Consider the following 21456-nt stretch of genomic DNA (forward strand, 5'->3'; position numbering starts at 1 on the left):
TTCATGCTTCCAGCAGGGGGAGGGAAAAAGTAGCTATTTTGAAATATGCCAGAGCATTCTATTCTTAACAAAGCCTGCCCTCAGGGTAAACTATTTAACCACAGCCTAAACTATTGGGGTTTTATCAGAGTCTAACTGACCTGGAGAAAGGGAAATACCCAGCTCCAGTTCCCTCTAGCCATCCTGCCCCATCTAAGTGGGGGGGGACAAAGAGGCCCTTGTAAAGCCCATAGTCCAGAGGCACAGGCTCATTAAAAGACCAAGACCTATCACAGGACCATGGGACATTTCCTCTCCCCTACCCCTCACCACCACATTACAAAAGCCTGTTTACTACGGTTCCTTTTACCTAGTATATCATGTCCTGCTTTCAACAAAAATGACAAGGCATACTAAAGGCAAAAAAAAAGAGCAAGTATCAGAACCAGGGTCAGATATGGGAGGAATGTTGTAATAACCAGATTAGCAATTAAAAATAACTATGATTAACATACTAAGAGCTTTAATGGGAAAAGTGGACAACGTGCAAGAACAGATGGGTAATATATGCAGGGAGATGGATATTCTAAGAAAGAATCAAAAAGAAATGCTAGAGACTAAAACACTGTAACAGAAATGAAGAATGTCTTTGATGGGCTAGTTAGTAGAATGGACATGGCTAAGGAAAGAATCTCTGAGCTTGAGGATATGTGAATAGAAACCAAAAAGTTGAGAGAAAAAAGACTGAAAATAAACAAAACAGAACAGAATATCCAAGAAATGTGAGACAATTACAAAAGGTATAACATACCCACGATGGATACACCAGAAATAGAAGAGAGAAAGGAACGAGATAAATATTTGAACAAATAAGGACTGAGAATTTCCCCAAATTTCAGACATCAGACCACAGAATTAGGAAGCTCAGAGAACAACAAACAGGAAAAGTGTGAACAAAACAAAACAAAAAACTACAGCTGGACATAGCATATTCAAACTGCAAAAAATCAAAGAAAAGAAAAACATTTCAAAGAAGCCAGAGGAAAACACCTTATCTACAGAGGAGATAAGAATTACATGACTTCTCAGAAACCATTCAAGCAAGAAGAGAGTGCAGTGAAATATTTAAAGTGTTGAGAGGAAAACCCTACCAAGCTAGAATTCCTTACCCTGCAAAATTATCCTTTGAAAGTGAAGGAGAAATTTAAAATTTCTCAAACAAAAATTGAGGAAATTTGTTGCCTGTAGGACTGCCTTGCAAGAAATGTTAAAAGAAGTTCTTTAGAGAGAAGGAAAATGATATAGGTCAGAAACTCAGATCTACATAAAGAAAGGAAGAGCATTAGGGAAGGAATAAGTAAAGGTTAAAAAGAATAACAGATTAAAAGAGAAAAAAATATTAAAATAATCTCAATAGAGTTAGGAAGGATGTTTCATGAAATTAAGCTTACATTTATTATGTGTTTAAGAAAGACTCCTGAACAAATTAGGAATGGAAAGAAATTGTGTTAATTTGATAAACTGTATCTTAAGAGGCAAGAAGGAAGGACTATGACAAGCATCTAATTTTATGTGAAAATTCTAATGTGTTTAAGAACAGGAAAAAGAAAAGACAAGAAAAAAGCCTGCTGTCACCACTTCTATTCGGTATTATCCAGTGAAATAAGGCAAGAACTATAAAACATAAGGATTGGAAGGAAAGAAATAAAGCTGTCATAACTCAGAGTTAATATGACTGTCTAGTAAAAAAAATTCCTCCAAAAAAGCTACAGGCATATTATTATAATGAATAAGAGAGTTTAGCAAGTTTGCTGGAACAAAATCAATATGGAGAATTTAAATTTACTTCTGTAAATCACCAACAGTAGAGAAATAATGATTAGCCAAAAACCGACTTAAAATAAAATTGAGTACTAGCTTGTGACTTTCCATAAAACCACTAGCTGAAATATTGATTGAATTTACTTTGAATCTATGCATCTATTTTGGTCAGAATCGACATCTTAACAATATTGAGTCCTCTGATCCTTAAAAATGGTATAGCTCTCCTTTCATTTGTCTTCTCTTTTTCCCTCAGCAATTTTGGAGATTTCATTGTACAGGTCTATCACATATTATTTTGTTCAGTTATCATTCATGCTATTGTAAGTGGTAGATTTTTCCCAAATGGTTGATCACTAAATTCACTTATTTCTAGTAGTTTTTACCCTATGGTTATCACAAAGATAACATTATAGTACATCAGCAGAGAGAGATCAATATTTTAACAACTGGTTATCCTTATGGAAAAAGAATGAAATTGGATCCTTTACTACACACACACACACACACACACACACACACACACACACACACACACTCATAATTTCCACTGGATTAAAAACTTTAGTTTGAAAGGCCAAACTATAATATTCTCAGGAAATGGTCTGGACAATCATATTTATGATATTGGGATAAGGAAGAATTTCTTCAAGAAGATACAGAAAATTCAGTTGAGAAGAACAAGGTTAATGAATTTGCATATATTAAAATTAGAATTTTCGGATTTTCAGTGCACAGAGAAGCAGCACTGAATAGGAGCTGGGATCTCACACTTGAGAGATTAATGCCCTGGGTTTGAATCCTGGCTCTGCCACTTACTACCATTGTGAACTTCGGCACATTACTTACATTCCCTGCCTCTCTTTTCTCAAAAGTAAGGTAAGGTTGATAATAGTTCCTACATCATAGAGTTGATTTGAGGATTAAGTGAGTTATAATAGGATAGTAAGTGTTATGTCATTATGTAAATGTCTGTAAGATAAAGTTTTAAATAAGACATCAATGAGAGTTAAAAGTCAAGCTAAAAACTGGGAGAAGATATTTGCAGCACTTAATAACTGACCCAAAGTGTTAGGATATTTATCTGTTTATCTCCATCCATCCACCCATCCATCCATCCATTCTCTTCCTACAACTCAAAATTAAAAGACATTGAGCAAGAGACATAACAGGCACTTCACACAGAAGGAAACAAAAACTTTGAGGAAAATTTGTCATTGTTTAGGAAAGCTAAAGATGCTCTGATCTTATGACCCAGCAACTTCACTCTTTAGAATATACCCTGAAGAAACCATTATTCTTGCATGTCAGGTGATTTATACAAGAATGCTTATGGCACCGCCAATACAACACTAAAACAAACAAACAAAAACAATGCAAATTTCCATCAACAGTAGATTGGGTAAATAAGTTGTGTAATTCAATTTTTAGAAAATGAACAGTTAAATCTATCAACCTGGATGAATCTCAAAAACACAATATTAAGCCCCAAAAAGCAAGTCACAGAAAAATTAATGCAGTTTGAGTCCATTGATATAAAGTTAAAAACAAGCAATATGAAAACAACATGTTGTTTAGGTTATAAACATAAGTGGTAAAACAAAAAAGAAAACCAGAAGAATGATACAACACAACATTCAAGCTAGTTACCTCTGAGGGAAATGGTAGGTATGGGAATAGCATAGGAAATGGGGCACTTCAATTCTGATAGAAACGTTCTGTTCCATCTATCAAATTGCATTACTGGTACTAGGGTGTTCATTGCATGATTATTCTTTATCTGCTCGTATGCTTTATACCATATTTATTGTATCTACTCAATTTTTGATAAAACAATAGCAATCCATGCTAAAGTTATCACTAGTAGTGGAGAATTATGATGTAACTTTCAAGTGACCACAGAAGGAAAAAAGGAACAAACAGATTTTGATCATGTAGCAAAGGGCAGGAGAAAGAAATTCCCCAAAACCTGGGAGTTCTAAAGTCAAAACAGAAGGTGGCACAAATAAAATTGGCCAAAACAGTTATAACAACTAATGTTCATTAAACTTGCTTATCATAAGGCAATGGTTCTCAGATTGTTTCAAAAAACAAAATTCAGCTATATGAAGAAGTGTATTCCAGGAAAATACAAATGAACAGAACAAAACAAAGAATAGCAATATAAGCACTAGCCAAAATAAAGCTTTTGAGACAGAAAGTTTTAATTTGGGCAAAGGGGTTCATTTAATTTTCCAAAATTATAAAAACTTCATTGAAAAGAGTATAGTTATGAATCAGCCAATTAATAATCTCACAATATACAGCCGTTCCTTATTATTCACAGAGCCCATATTTGCGAATTTGCCTACTTGAAAAACTTTATTTATACCCCCCAAATCAATACTTGTGGCACTTTTGCAGTCATTCACAGACGTGTGCAGAGTGGCATAAAAACTGGGTCTCCCGATGTGCAGTTAACCGCTGAGGTCAAACAGGGTTTCACCTGTTTCAGCTCTCAGGCTGTAAACCAGTGTCCTTTTCATGGTCTATTTAGTGCCATGTTTTTCACATTTTTTTATGCTTTTGTTGGTGATCTCCCTGTTTAAAATTACTCTAAACAAAGAGCTGAAGTGTGAGTAACATCCCTAAGTGCAAGAAGGCTGAATGTGCCTTATGGAGGAAACAGGGGTTAGACACGCTTCATTCAGATGTAAGTTATGGTACTGTGGGCCATGGGCTCAATGCTAATGAATCAAAAATGCGTATTCAATAAAGTGTCTTTAAACAGAAACACACATAAAACAAGCTTATGTATTGATTGATGGACAAAAATGTTGTGATCAGAGGCTTGCAGGAACCTAACTTAACATTCCCCTCGGAGCAATGACTTAGTATTTGCTAATTCAGTCTCCCGGGTACTTTTAGAATGTAACTACTGCCAATAATGAGAATCAACCATATAAAGCAAAAAATCATAATCCCAGCAGGAGGATTTAACATGAATCTGAGACGTCAACAAATCAATTAGATTAAATTTATTTAAAATATAGGGAACCTAACAATAAAGTACAATAAACTGATTTTGGCCTCTAGCTTTCTTCTCTGCCCAAAGTCATACAACAACGTCCATAGAGATGAACTTTCCAACGCTCCAGACCCCTGGATCCTTACCCCTTCAACAACTATGTCCAACTCAGTCACCCCCTCCCTGGTTACATTTTAGATAGTCATCACCAAAAACTGCACTGTCTCTAAAATCTTGAGTTTAAACACCCCACTCTCTGTCTGCCACCCTTGTTCTACCTACATCACTAAATCACAAACCCCCATGGCCCCCAATTCTTCAGCTCTTTGGAGGCTTCCAAAATACTGGCCCTGTAACTTTCTGATTGCTTATTTCTTCCTCCCTTCCCTGTCTAGCCCAAAGTCCGTGACCTCTCATTGTAATCATTCCCTTGCAAGTACCGCCAGCTCCCTGGTTCTCTTCCAGTCTCTCTCCAGGGAAAGATCTCCCTCCAAGGCTTTATTTGGCCAGTAGCTTATGATCCTCTAGGACTTTGCCTGAGTGTAAGTTCTTCTGGTGGCCTTTCCTGACCACCCCATGCAGAGTGCAGTCTGCTATCTCTAGCTCAAGTCCTTTTCCTTGCTTCTTTCATAGCACTCATAGCAACTTATATTTTATTTGAGGTGTACTCTTTTCTCCCTGTCTCTTGCACTAAAACATAAGTTCTATCAGGACAGGGACCCTGACTATCTTGTTCTCCCTACATTCCCAGTACCTACCGTGATTCCTTGCACATATTAGAAACTCAATAAGGAATGGTTGTACAAAGGAATGATTAGCAAATTTTCTAAGCCTATTAACAATGTACATTATTTCCAAGTGTCTGTCTGTGGAATGATTACAAAATTTGATAACATATAAGGACATAAATATACCTTAATTCAGTAATAGTATAAATTATACCACCCAATTCTTTCACCACAATGTAATAAAATCAAATATATAATAATTGACTCTAACCCACTGGAAATCTAAAAAACTCTATTTTCAGTAACTCTTGGGGAAGAAAAAGATAAAATGAAAGATTACAACTAAATGACAAACATTTTAGAAATTTAAGAACACTATATATCAAAATCAACTGCATGGATCCAAAACTATCTTCAGAAAAATGTATAGTCTTAAATGCTCTTGTTATTAAGCAAGAAAAATAATAAATTAACTATGTATTCATGGGAAAAAAGCTGAGAAAAAAAAGCATTGAAATGAACAAAGATAAATGAGAGTTAAATTAATCAAGGTAAAAACAATATATTGGAGATAAAAGGGGAAAAAAGAAAATTATTTGAACATATTAATAAAATAGATAAACTTTTGTCAAGTGCACTCAAGGTAAAGGAGATAAAGGATAAACAAGGAGAGATAAAATTGGGCACAAATGCACAGGGAGAAAATTAATTTAAGACTCTTCTTTTAGCTAAACCTTCTTTTTTTTGCTTTCTCTATATCTTTGCCTAGGAGCCAAGCTCGACTGGAGAGAGCTGCGCAACAGTCCACACAATGGTTTTTCATAAAGGCAAAGGTTCAGCTTCAAAAGGATCTCCCCAGTGCCCCCCCAAATGGAGTAAGTTTCTCTGTCCAGCCCTCAATGACAAGGTTTTTACACTTTCCGTTTGGGCCTCCCCAACTCCCTTCCAGCTTCCTTACAGCAATAGCCTGACCCTTACCTTCTCAGAAAAATTACAGCCACATTACCCTTTAACATGAAATAAAACCAAAAAGTATAATAAGGAAAAAGTAACCAAAATTGACTCTAACTCCACAAGCTCTCTGTCTGTGTCATTCACTCACGCATCTCAAGCACCTAAGACGGTGCTTGGCTCAAAGCTATTGCTAAAAATTCATTAGAGGAGCAAGTGGATACCAGGTATGCACGTCCCCACCCATTCAAACTCATTCTCTCACCACCCTCTTCTGATTCAGTGAAAGCAGTGGCCCTCTTCGCAACCAAGATCAAGCCTCCTCCCCATGCTTGATTGAACTCCTGCCCCTCCCAGCTTCTCAGGGGTTTTACATTATCAGTTATCCTGTTTCTCTTATTCATAGTCTAAACCACACTCTTTCCAACAGCTTTTAAACATGCTTGAGAGTCTGTTCCACTGAAAACATAACTCCTTCAACCAACATCTCCCCTCCAGCTTGCATCCCTCTCCCTCCTGTGCGCTTCCTAGATTTCTTAAAGAACAGTTTCCATTGCCACCAAACGCTCTGGACTGTCTCCTTCTATCTGTTGTTCACATCAAAGCCTAATTGGGTTTTATAAGAGTGAAAAATAAGCACTACGTTTTTTCTTAATAATGTTTATTTTTGTATTATACAAATAATATGTATTAATTGTATAAAAATTTAGAATACACATAAGGATGTATTTTTTTGAATAATATAAAACCATATACAAATGCAATAACCAGAGACAGGCACTCCTCCTTAATATCTTGCTGCAAGCTCTTCCTGGCTCTTTCTTTGTTTACGGTCCTTGATCTGCATGGCGTTGACATGCAAAACTTCCAGCTACCGTGGTTTAGTTATAACCAACAACGTGGTTCAAATTTCAGTTTTCTTGTTGTATTAACTGTAATTGCATAAAGGGCAAACTTTGCTTCTCGCTCTTGGGCCCAGCAACCACTTCACAAATAATAGATATGCATCATGATCAGTGGCCAAAGATATTATTTCCTTCAAAGTCTGTCAGTGATGGGTCTCTGTGCATTTGTTATTCCATTCACACAGACAGCAAACTTTGTACCTGTGTTGCCTCCCTATCTCCCAGGGATAAAACCTCTGTTACATTTTTCAAAAATGAATAACTGAAAGAGGAAATTGGCCAAAAACGTGAAACTTCAGCAAAAAAAAAAAAAAAACTTTTTAAGGGATGATGTTGGAAGTGAAATAAGGATAGAATGAATGTAACTGGGTTATGGAAGAAATAGCGGACCACTGGAATGTTGACACTGCTGCCATTGAAGAGGAACTAAGTGAAGGTACATTTATAGACACAAATGTGGAATGTAGTTCTAATGAAAGGATGAAGATGTCCCAAAGGACGTGATGCCACCAAGTCTCTCCATTAAGGAAACTCTCAGACACATGTCATGACTTTGACGGTGCAAAGAATAAAATGCTGGAAGGTGACCCAGACTTTAAAAGGAGGATAACAATTCACCAAGACATAGAAAAGATGCTTGTTCCATATCATACGTTATATGACGAGAAGGCAAGTGATATTCAAACTACTACTGATAATTTTTTAAAGAAATGAAACACTTTAATTCCCAGTGCTTCTAATGTTTTAAATTAGAGTATACTAAATAGAGATTAATTTTACTAGTTTTTCATTTCTTTATACAATTAAAACAGGTTGTAGGGAACAGCTTGCATAATCCATTTTACAGGCTGCACTACCATGCAAAGCAAGGGCTGCCTGTTCTCTCATCCATTCTCTCTCTTCTCTTCTCTCTCTGTTTCTCTCTCATATCAGTACATGCACTGTAATAAAAATGGTACCATAATAGAAATGTTGTGAATCCTACTTTTTTGCTTCACATATATTATTTCCATGTCAACACCATTTGGCATTCAGTGAATGCAAAACATACCACTGGCTCTGGCATCATTCATACAGTGATTTATTAAGACAACATTTGAATTATTGCTTTTGCTTTATGATTATGAAAAGTGCTACAATACGCTGCCTAAAAGTAGAATTGCTAAATCAAAGGGTAGGTGTGTGTATTTTTTAATTAGATAACACAATACTGAACTGAGTTTCTGAGAGTTACACCAATTTACACTTCCTCCTGGAGTGAAAGAGAACCACATCAAAAGTTGGTATTTGTAATCTTTCTAATATTTGCTAACCCAATCAGCGAAATATTTCTTTTCATTTTTTCAAATTGTTGGACTAAATTAAATTTGTGTTGGAGCAAAACACGACACCGTGACAAATTTCTATTTCACATTAGAAAGTACAAATGTTTAGGTCAGATAGTTTAGAGATACATATACTCGAAGAGGCCTTTTTGTAGTTCTCCAAAGACCTTAACTGTTGTATAGCAATCAGTGATACCTCTGTCTTCATGGACTAGAAAATAGAGGTTACACGGGAACAGAATACCAGTTTTGGATTCTGTTTATTGTTCTTTTCACTGGCCTGTTGGCTACAGATGTTTAGAAGTTCACAGTGGTCCATATGGGTATCTATGTATACTAAAGATGCTTCTAACATTGGAATCCCCAGAAAGGAGAGTAGGGATAAGTAGATATTGGTTAAGGGACTGGTTTTACATTTAAGACTCTAAACATAACACTGAGAATGCAAAGGGGTGAGAACAAAAGTAGGTGTAAGTTAAAACTAAGCAATAAATCAAATTTATTTCAATATCAAAAGGTTAATTATAAACTTTAAAATATAATAATAACTTCAAAGGTAAGCAATAACTTCATAGTTTATTCTGTTGTGAAATAATGTCCTTGCAATTTATGATATTTGGCTAGCAGAGTCGTTTTTTAATAATTGAAAAAAATTTAATATTAGAAGTGTTTAAATTTCCAATTATTCTTGAATCCTCAGAAGGTCTGATAACATGAGACCTCTCATTCCCACATGGCAACTGTAGACAGGGGCTGGAAATGTAGGTGCTTCCCTTACAAAGGGACAAGGTCCATAGTTTTTAGCTCACTTTCTTTATTCATTTATATTCCCTGCCTACCTTTTGCTCAAGAGAGTAAACCAATCTTGAATTTCCTTATGATTTATAATACTAGGGGAAAGAAATGAAAACTTATGATGAACTCTGATTAGTGTAGCCATTATACTTGAAAGGGGCAGCAAGTAAGTTTATCACTCTCTTTAGACATTTTATTTCAGGGAAATGATTTTTTTTCTTCAATATTTTTCCATTGAGTTCTTTCTGACTAGCTGCCCAATCAGATGACCTAACGCTTAAACACTGTGAGTTAACACAGTATCTAGGGGTTACATAGATTTCTACCAAATCTTCCATGGTCCTGATGCAAGCACTTATCAGACTTGATGCCAGTGTGATCTGCACTGTGGCTGAGAAACCTAGTCCTTTCATGTAGTATCCCCACTAACACTAGTCTACTTTTCCCTAAGAAAAGTGTATAATCTGCTTGAAGTCACTCTCAATACTTTGTGGGAAAGTTTCAACGTCCTCTGTGAAGGGTTAGGCTCTTCTCCTCTAACTGTAAATGATTTGCTTCCGAATTGACCGGGCTATGACAAAATTCTCAAAATACATGTTTCAGATAAGCAAGTCAATTTACTTAGTTACTTACTGTATGTTCTTCAAAACAACCATCACCAAGCAAGACGGGCACTAAAAAGATTCTCGAGAACTCTACATTCGAGTCTTATTCATTTTTCACACGTTAGAAAGAGAGAAAGGCATTTAGCTGGTTTTCCATGTGAGGAATAGGATCCATTAGGACAATTAATAGAGACACGAACAATGCAAGCTTAGAATGAGACTTCCCAGCCCCCTAAAATAAAAGCTAATTAATCAAGGTCATTCACCCCTTTCTTGATGATCTCATGGCACAAGGACTGTTCCTCAATAAAAGCTCTTTTTCTATTCTGTGACTTACTACAGCCACTCGTGTACTAATTGCCAGAGGCCTGTATCTTCAGCATCTTTAGATGCACCACAGTAACTAGCTCCTTGGTCTGCCCAAAGCAAGCCTTCAGTAAATGCCAGCAATCCACTGACCGACTCACACAGTGCCTAACTGAATACTCTTTATGCTCCTGCTCTGGGCAGGTACATCTCTTTCCTCCATCAAGTTGATTCCTGTGTCCCATTAGCTCTAGGGACTTTCTGTCTGATCTACCCTTCTCTCTTCATCCCTCCCTCCTTGGCCCAGGATCAGGGATGGGCCACCTCTCACTTGGACTCTTGCAATCTCATTCCTATTGTCCTCCCTGACACTGTCGTCCTTCTAATACTAAATTCTGAACATGACACTCCCTTTCCAACTCTTCAGTGCCCTCCCCTCCCTGCAAAATGAAAATTCTTGGGATAATATAAAAGGTCTGCCCACCTGTCCATCTGTCTAACTTACATTTCCCGTTAAACCCAGGATCTTATTGTAAATTCCAGTATAACCAAACAATGTTCCAACATGCCACCTCTCTGAGATCCTTTCTTTGGGTAGGCTGTTTCTTTGGCCTGGAATGTGCACCCCTACCTGTGGGCCTGGGCAACTGCCACTCATTCCTCTCTGCTCCAAACAGCCTCCTCTGAAACCTTCCCCTTACTTCCCTAACAAGACACAGTTGATCTCACTTCACCTGGCGCACACCTCCAATAGAGTATGCCTCACATTGTAACTGAATTTGTTTGGAAGTGTTTCTCACTCATAGACTGTGAATTCCTCCAGGGAAGCAGCTGTCTCTCTTCTTATTTGAATCCTTGGTACTTGTTACTAACAGGTTGAGGGAGCTCTAACCAGAGAAGGCACTCAATTCCAATTCATCTTGATTGAATGCAAGAAAGGACAAGGGTTGACTAGTCATTTCCTTGAAAACTTCATTCATCTATTCATTCATCTATTCATATTCTGTATTCATCCTTGACTGCTTCCTAAAAATGAGTAGATAATTGTAATGGACACTCCTGAGAGGCTTAGTAAAAACGAGGCCACTTCACTTGTCAGGCCAGAGGCACTGAAAGCCAAGCTAACACACTTCAGAGTTTTGCTCAGGGACAGTGTAGGCCAATTATTAGGGACAACACGTAAATATAATAAAGAGAATAATGCACATCACCATCATCATCATCATAATGGTATCTCACATGTGTACATCACTTCACAGTTTATAAAGAACTTAGATGTTTGCAACCCAGTTATCACAATTTAAATCACTAGAAATACTTGGGAGGGGGGTTCTGGGTTACGATCATCTCTAATTTACTAACATAAATGAGGCTTAGAAAGATTACGTGGCTTGTCTAAGTTTACTTCGTGTGATAGCCCAGTTCTTTACCCTTTCCTGTACACATACCTTTAGCCATCAAACTTTGCAGTTCTTCCACTTAGACTCTGGCTCTACCTACATAACTTACTTTGACTAATGGGATGTCAGCAAGCATAATACCAGCAGAGGTTTGAAAAGCTGATGCACACCTGGGCTTCCTTGCTCTTGCCCTCTGCCATCACCACGGGAAGCACCTGCCCAGGCTAGCCTGTTGGTCCCAGAGGAAGGAGGGAAAATACCCAGAGCAGAGACTAGTCACCTCAGCCATCCAAACCATGACTGTATAGACAGCTAAGAATCTAGACACGTGAGTGAACTGGGTCAAGGCTAGAAGAACTGCTCAGTTTGGCCCAGACTAAGTCATTACCCTCAGATTCATGAACTAACTATACGCTTATTATTTTAAGCCACTTAATTTGAAGGTGGTTATATATAAGGGATTATTATGACAATCTACCCAGTTAATAAAATTAAAACCAGGACTAGAGAAGATTCTTATTGCAGTCATTCTTTACAGATATTGGCAAATCTGTAGACATTAGGTGCCTGGGTATTGAAGGTTGAATATATCCAATTTCAAGAGTCCAGGTGCCTCTCCATTTCCTGGGGACTATCGACCTTGTGTAGTCCTGTGACTCAGTGAGAGAGTGCAGATATACTTCTTTATATCATGGACAGCTCATAATTTTCTAACTTCCAAAGTATCCCTCCTCTCAGAAAAACAATGTTTTTATAGCGTAATATCCCAGGCTATGCTAAATTGTGATTTGGAGACCAGTTGGAGTTAGATGAAGGCACTCACTCATGGGAGGCAGTTCCTGGGTCAGAAATGGGAGGAAGGAAGAGACAGATGAAGAGGCCAGTAGGAGATGTTTTTTCCCAGCCCCTCTAGCAATCAAGTATATTTAACCCAGGGAGAGAGGAAGGTCATGACACAGGATCCGGAACATGGGATTTGGCCAGCTGGGTCAGGACAAGCGGATGCACGTGGAGGCAGAGATAATGCTTTGGGGCCCAGGTAACAAAGAATCTCTTATAGTGGAACTCAGAATATGACTCTCGTGAAGGGAGAACAGAATGCTCTTCAGTAGCCCTGGACCTTGGCAGCATTTGTTGTGCTGGGCAGAACCGCTCTTGGTGGAGACATGGTACACTTAGGGGCTCGGCATCCGTGGTTCTGAGTGAACCACGCCTCATGCCTCACCACATGTCTCGTGGGTACCAAACACTAGCGAGTGGTCAGGGACAAAATCCAGAAGCAGTGTCCTCCGGGCTAAATGGAAAATCAGAAATAACCAGGTGGCTCTGAAGTGGGTGTTAAGGCCCTGCGTTTATGTATGTGGGAACTAGGGACAACAAAGCCAATTTTAGTGTGAAAATCAGCGTTTAATCTAGAGGCTAGGGATGCCAAGAGGCTCAGCTTCCAACTACTAAAATTAAAATTGAGAGTGCCGAGAGGTAGCACGCAGAGTCAGAAGGCACTGGCGGCGGGGTCAGCTTCCAGACCGTAGCAAGTATTTACTGAGCACCTGCCTAGTGCTTGGCAGTGAGGTTGATGCTTGTGAGAAAGACAGGACGAACTGAACCTGAGCTTAGTCCTCAAGGAGTTGGACTGGCCCAGAGGAGAGAGAAATTCAACGGAAGTAACTCTACACCAGACTTGACCTTGCCAATGGACCTGGTTGGTTTTCGTTATGCAGCCCTGGCGGCATCCGTAAGCATTTTGGGATATAAGCAGAGAGGTGGCGTTCCATCTTTGATTGCTGGTCTTTTTGTTGGATTTTCGGCTGGTTATGGAGCTTACTGTGTCTCCAATGACAAGCGAGGTGTAAAACGATCACTGTTTACAGCTTTCTTCCTGGATACCACAATGGGGGTGAGGTTTAAGAGATCCAAGTAAATCATGCCAGCGGGGCTGGCTGCAGGTTTAAGCCTCATGATGCTTCTGAGACTTGTCTTATTGCTGCTCTTGTCTCACTCTGAGAATTCGGAGGAACTGAAACCTAAATTTGTGTCATTCTGATGTAACAGGCAGAGCCTATTCTTTGTATTGAAAAGATAAATTTCAATATGGAAAGTTCAACATGGTCTTATTTTATGTTACAAACTATAAAAGACATACCGTCACCTCTAATATGGACAATAGTTTAAGGGTTTTTTTTAAACAAATGGTTTAACTGTTTTCTAATTATCACATACTGGTTTCATGAAAGATATTTAATAAATCGTGATACACTCTTTGATTTGCTGTCATGTTTTATAGATGTGGTTTTTTTTTGATAGTTCCAAATACTCATGTCTGAAATAAGTTTAAATTAAACTACAACGTATCAGATGATGGAATGCCCCTTAAGTGGGCTTCACAGAATGCTAATGTTATCTATTTGTCATTTGTGTTATATTTGAAATCATTTTTTTTCCATTTTAATTGTATTACTGCCTTTTTTTTCCTTAAAAAACTTCAGCCTCAGCACACTCTGTAACAACAGAACGTATTCAGTATTCAAATAAAACACATTCTGTTTTAAAAAATTAAGTTAAATTAAAACCGAAATGTAGTATTTCCATGATGTAATACCACACCTAACGGAAGGAATCAGATGAAAAAAGACAGATAATATGAAGTGTTGGCAAGGATAAGAAACATGCACTGTCACACAATGCTGGTGGGAGTGTAAATCTGTACAACCACTACTGTTGAGCAATGTCTACCAAGGCTGACTTATTCAAATCCTCTGACTCAGCAATCCTCCTTCTAGGTATAAGTCCAACAGAAATATGTCCCTCTGTCCACCAAAGACATGTATAAGAAAGTTCACAGCACCACTGTTTGAACAGGGAAAAACTGGAAAACAGCCACAATGCCCATCGATAATCACACTGGATGACTAAATTTTGAAACAGTCACACATGGGATACTATACAGCAATCAGAATGACCTACAACCACCCCCAATAATCTGAATGGAGCTCACAAACTTAATACTGAGCAAAGGATGACACAAAAGAGACATAGTGTATGATTCCATTTATAGAAAATTTGAAAACAGCCAAAATGAGTCAACGCTGTCAGAAATGAGGATGCTGTTATCCTGGGGAATTGGGTAGTGGTGTCCAAAAGGGGCATGAGGTGGGCTTTTGGATGATGGTCATGTCCTGTTTCTTGGTGAGAGTGCTGGTTACATGGATGCTTTTAGGTTGTGAAAATTAATTGAGTTGCACACTTATGCATAGTTTTCCATGTGTATGTTATACTTCGATAAAAATTTTAAAACTTGGAATTAAACATCAAGTCGAAGTAATATGATGTGATAAAAATTTGGTTGTCTTACAAACAGCTGACACTGTGTAGTGTTGATAGTGTCGGCTATTTGTAAGACAACCAAATTTTCTTTTTTTGGCCACGCCTCATGGCTTGCAGGGTGCAGGATTGAACCTGCACACTCAGCAGTGAAAGTGTGGAGTCCTAACCACTGGACCACCAGGGAATTCCGACAACCAAATTTTTATTTCAGCAAATAATGCTCTCTGAATTTTAGCTTTCTCATTTTAAAAGTGGGGAAAATGATATCTGTTCTATTCATATGGTTGATTTGAAAATCAAGTGAGTTAATGGATATAAAAAAACTTCATAAACTGTGAAAATGTATACACATGGAAGATATTCCTGTTGGAAAAAGGTAGGGGAGGTTTTAATTTTTAAATGACTTTTCACTGTTAAGGAATAGCTCCCTTTGGCAAATGATAGTATTTGTAAATGTTTTGGATCAAATTTTAAAAAGCAGGTTTGTCAATTATATAATGGTCTTTAATGTACCCAGATTGTTGCTTTTGTTTCAGAAAACAGAAAATTACATGATAGCTTGTAAATGGCACATTCAATTTCACACACTGAGAATGCTTGAAAAGTAAAAGGTCCACGTATAATGCAGGAACTCAAATTTAATGGCATCAAATGATACATAATTTGATTCGTTTAGTCACGTTTCCAGAAATTAATCACTGAGTGTTAGTGTCTTTCTGTCCTTTGTGACTTGGTTTGTCAAGAGAAAACTGCCCTTTTTGCCATATCACTACTCATCAGCATTAGATGGTTCTCTGGATTTAGCATTTCAATCCAGTGCTCAGCATCTGGAAACATTTTAAAAGGTCAGACTGCTACTCCCTTATTCAATTTACTAAAGTTTCACAAACATAATGAGCTTCCCAAGATGCTTAGAAACACCTTTAGAAATCAATGGAAACTTTGTTAGAGCAAAAATTGGGAGAAAAGATTAGGAGAGGAAATCGGAATGAATGATATGTAGCTTCTTCCTTTCCCACTGATGTTTTTTCTCTAGATCAGAGTGCCTGAACAGTACCACAATTGACCTTTTAGGATGGCTAATTCTTTGTGGGGTGGGAGCTGCTATCCTGTACATTATGTTTAGCAGCAGCCCTGACCTCTAACCACCTGATGCCAATAGTCCCCTCCCCCCACATTGTGACAACCAAAAAGGTCTCCAGCCATTGCCAAATATCTCCAGGAAGGGAGAGGGGGTTAAAATTTCCTCCAGGTGAGAACAACTGCTCTGGATGGAAATCTGCTAATGCCTTTGTCTTCAGATCTTCTCCAAGACGTTGACACCTTTGTACAATTTTCCCAAACTTTCTGGAAACAGTCTGGATGTAAGGTGCCCTGCTAAGGTGTGCAAGTAAGCAGGTGGTTTGGCAAACCCATGTTGTTCTCTGGCACAGTAGGTCACTGCCTCCTGTGAACATCTTTAGAGCATACCTCCATTGACAGCATCACATTTTGAGAAGATCAGAGAGGACTAGAAATCAGAGGACAAGAGGCAATCACTGAGGGGAATGAAGATAATACTCAGGTCTGCCTGGGAAGGGACTTGATGACGCCTCTCCGTGTCTGTGTTTACCTGGTGCATGTGGAGCTGCCCTGCTCACATCCCTTCACACTTACTGGTGCAAAACGCCTGTCTTCCAGATGCCAGCAATTGAGATTCTTTGCCTTTTTTCTGGCCACTGAACCACCTTCAGCTCATAAGCAAAGGTTGAATGGAAGTGCAGGGAAATCAGTTTCCCTGGGAGCAGAACCTCAGTCTTTGATGGACTGGATGAGAATTGATGGATAACAATCCCAGCTCCCTCCAGCCTCGACTGGGACATCCCTGGTGTGTGTTCCCCACTCGGTCCCCCCAGTCCCCCACAGGACTGAGCTCCAGCTGGTAACCTGGCTGCGTCCCGCTCATTGTTTCACTTCCCCGCTTCACCCTCAGTGTTTCCTTGGATCACCTCCAAACACACTACTTGCACTTGAATCCTGTTTGGAGGTTTGGTTCTGAGGAAAATCAAAGCTAAATGGTCTGGTAGGATATGACTTTCTGCTGTCACATTCTGGAATATTCCAAACCCACAAAGCTAACCTTGGGAGAATTAGATTCCACAGGGCTTCTCGGGGTCCAACTTATTTGATCAGAAAGAATACCTTCTCCAGCTTTATGGGGAGTTGCACAGTAATAACCCTTTTTAGAACGGCAAACAGCACAATACAAGTAGGTGGTGTTTTATTCGTCTGTTTTTTGTCATTCACTCATGTAGGCACAGAATGTTGCATGGTAACTCACAGCTCTATGAACTGTAATTTACTCTTATAAGGTTATAATCTAGTAACAAACAATTTACAATGCCTGTTTAAAGGGAAAAAGAAAAAAGGTTTCTATAGGACTCTGAACCTCCACAGATGCCAAGTAAGCAAACCCAGAGAAGGAAATGTACTTGCTTATTTCTTAAAAACACAGCTCAGTCATATAATCAAGTGATAAAACACAATGCCTCTTACTTTAATGTCTGGGTTTAAGAAAATCTCTCCATATAACTCTTTAGTATGTTTTCCTCAAAATTCAACCGGGAATGGTTTTACATGATGAATTGAGCCATCAATTACGAGGTGAAAAACACACGTGTGAACTACAAACGTTAAATGGATAACAGACAAGTAGGAAGTGTTTATCAACAACTGTATGCATATGAGAACTTGTTACTTAATCTTTTTGAAGTCAGGTTTAGAATTCTGATGAAATACATAGCATTTAAAACCCTTTTAGAATTCAAGACTGCATAGTGTTTTAAACATATCTGTTTACTGATTGTTGGGTTAATCAAAGACTGTATTCATTTTTGTTATTTACCCATATAACCAATTTTAAAAAGGTTTTAAAAGTGTAAAAATGACTAAACCTCAAAGAAAAGTTCTACAAGACAGAAGGATACTGATAAAACTTGAGAGAGATCCCATTTACAATAGGGAGAGATAGTCAACACTGCAATTACTGAAGAGATTGAAAAGGAAACCTTGCAGAGTAAGAACAACTGGAAATGTATGGAATCAAATGTGATAGGACTAACCAAATAAGACCTAGGCATGGCAGATTAAATTAATTAATGCCTGTATCCATTCTGGGCTTGCCAATGTGGCTTACTTTGGCTAATGAAACAGTGTCAACTTGATGTAATCAGAGGCTTTAAAATGTGCTTGGGTATTTTCACAGTTTCTGGAGGGCCACCACTGCTCTGAGAACACACCTGGGCTAGCCTACTGGAGACGAACAGACCACGAGGAGCAGTGCTGAGCTATTCCAGTTGACCATCCTAGACCAACTAGTTCCAGGCACCCCACCTGGCCTAGAAGCAGAACTGCACAGCAGACCCAGAGATTCGATGGAAGCAATAAAGGTTGTCTTAAAGCCACTAATTCCTAGAGTGGTTTATTACTGAGAGGTATTAGATATACCTGATATGTTAGGTACAGATAATCAACAATGACTGGAGTAGAAAGCAAGGTGGGAAATTTTTGTCATGAATGTGAATTAGCTCTTATACTGGCAGTAGGATGTTGAGTGCAAGAGTTAAACATATTAAATAAATGTAGGCGTCATAGAAAAGTTTTGTGATCCCATTGTCAGAGGTGTTTCTCTATTAGGAGATTTTCTAAACAATCCTAAAGTAAAAATTCCACAGAACAAATACAGAAGTGCCAACACACAACAGTTCTCACCAAGCACTGAAGTAAATCTTTACCTGGAATTGTCCATGTTACATCAGAACTCATGGCCTGAATAATCAAAGCTTGGAATTTTATTAGCAATTGTTAATTTTATTAAGAAATACTAGTGATGCACATGTGCCACGTATGCTATATATGCTACACCGCTAGTATGTTTCAGCATGATTTTTAAACGCTATTGGTTTCAAGTAAAGAACAACTGACACCGGTCTCATAATATTTAAGTTTTGATAATGCCTTAAATAAAACTAGTGATTCTCAAACTTAGTTGCATATTAGAATCACCCGAATTTCTTTTTTCATCCCAGTGCCCAGGTGATGCCCTAGAGCAAATACACTAGAATCATGGGACCATGACACAGGCATCAACATTTTTTCATCTTTTCTCAGGTGATTCCAATGTGCAGCCACTTTTGAGAACCAACAACCTAGTCCTAGATCTGTGCTGTCCAGCTCGATAGCAACTAGTCACATGTGGCTACTAATTATTTGAAATTGCAGTCTGAATTAGGATGAGCTGTAAGAGGAAAATACAAACCAGATTTTGAAGATGTAGTATGAAAGCAAATGTAAAATATTTCATTAATAATTTTTTATATTTATTACATGATGAAATGATAATATTTTGAATATCTGGATTAATGCATTATTGAAGTTAATTTCACCTGGTTTTACTTTTTAAAATATTGCTAGAAAATTTTAAATTTCATATCTAGCTCAAATTTGTGGCTAACATTTCTTTCTTAGAACTGACCTAGACTGTCCCATTAAACTAGAATATAAGGGATATAAATAATTTTAATATTCATGTGACTTTACAAAACCTTGCTTAATGTAGTATGTGTTTACATTCTGGAAAACTGGATATAATTTTCTGTAGTGTAGGAGGTTCATTTTTAAAGAAACAACCCTCTATAACCCAGTACTGGGTTTGTCGCACAGTTTTTGTCGTTGCTTATGCAAAATAATTTACATGCATTTAATTTTTATGATTATACTCAATTTAATATTTTAAATGTCATATTGATGGAACATTTACTTAGGATTTAAAACTACAGGTATAATTAAAATGTGCAAAAGTCATCTTATTGAAAAGTTGTGTGTCAATGACATTTTGTCAGCGGCATAAAATATTAAAGGGAGGTAGAACTGGAAAAAATAATAGATATTGTGCCTGCTAGCCATTTTATTTTATATTTTTATTTTTCATGATCAAATATTCTTATAATAAGAAATATTTATATTGCCAATCTCTTTACTGAGTAGGCAACATTCTACTTGTGATACTCAACAGGTTGAATTCTTTTGAATAGTATTAATTTTAAAAAATCATGGAGAAAAAAAAAATCATGGAGAGAGGATGCTGTGTATATCTGTAGTGCAGAGCTATGTATTAGTTCTAATTTTAAACCATTTAATGTGAGCACATTGGTTAATTCTGCAAGGCACCATTCCAGAGTTGGTAATTTTAAAAAAAAATTTGGCCCAGGATTTATTTTAACTTATTTCACATCTCCTATTATCATCATTATTATTCATCAGATGATAATTAACATCCATGGCTGGAGGCTATTCCTTTCAATTTTATTAAAACTCTTCCTTTTCTAGTATAGAGTTTCCTTCAATCCCAGATTAATTTATTTCCCACTCACTGTGGCAAAGCTCCTGAAATGAATATATTCACAAATTCTTATAATAAAATAACATCCTGATTATTTAAAAATTACTAAAATGCTGTGTATTTCCCCTAAATCACTTGCTTTTGTCAGTCCTGCAGTTGGCTTACTCTCATCCACAGTGGAATATTTCATTCTCAGCCAAAAGGAAAACGGGGGTCACAGCATGACAGCCCTGGCTACAGAACAAACATGATGGCCATCTCTGTCCACCTGGCTCATGGTTTCCAACTCAATTATTCCTTGTCCTTTTATGAACTCCAATCCCCACTGTTTGTTATTGTCATGTTAGATTTTTAGGTATTCTCCTCATAAATCTTCATGAGGTCAGGGGAATTTACCTAAGTATTTTTTTTTTAACTCTGAAGTTAAATTCTCCTTTAAACAAAACAACAGCCATGACGGAAAAAGAAAGAGGAAACGAGGAAAAGAGGAGTTTTTACCTCTGAATGGCTTGAAAAGGCCCCTCCTGCCTCGCCCTCTCTTATTATACCCTGTAAACCCTGAACTGAAGCAAGTGAGTCAGGGGAATGAGAATGTTATTTTATTTAACACTTACCAGCTTTGTTCAAACTTTTTTTAAAAGATGCTGCTCTACCCTATTGGCGTGTGCCAAACCAAACTGTGCAAAGTACAACTGGCTCAATCATTTATGCCCCTCCTAAGGCGCTTGCCACATTCTGCCTTACATTATAGCTATGGACTCATAGGCTCTTTGATCAATTCCCCGAGGGCAAGGAGGTTGCCTAGTACATAACAAATGGCAATATCTGTAGATTAAATGGAATATCTTATCCATTTTTGCATGCTCCCAATAGCTACAGGATTGCCCCAAAAGGGATTCAATAAACACACTGATTGAATGCTACATCATG

The 21456-nt window shown here is 37.8% G+C and overlaps 1 long non-coding RNA gene and 1 pseudogene across 2 annotated transcripts in view; one reads left to right on the forward strand and one right to left on the reverse strand.

The window, feature by feature from the left end:
• Positions 1 to 21456, reverse strand: part of LOC307198179 — a 180149-nt gene that overhangs the window by 156019 nt on the left and 2674 nt on the right. The gene's annotated exons all lie outside the window — the stretch shown is intronic.
• Positions 13516 to 13866, forward strand: LOC307197993 (transmembrane protein 14A-like; annotated as a pseudogene). The gene has a single exon. The product of its transcript is annotated as a transmembrane protein 14A-like (transcript).

The sequence above is a fragment of the Stenella coeruleoalba genome, assembly GCF_951394435.1.
Source record: "Stenella coeruleoalba genome assembly, chromosome: 15".
NCBI lineage: Eukaryota > Metazoa > Chordata > Mammalia > Artiodactyla > Delphinidae > Stenella > Stenella coeruleoalba.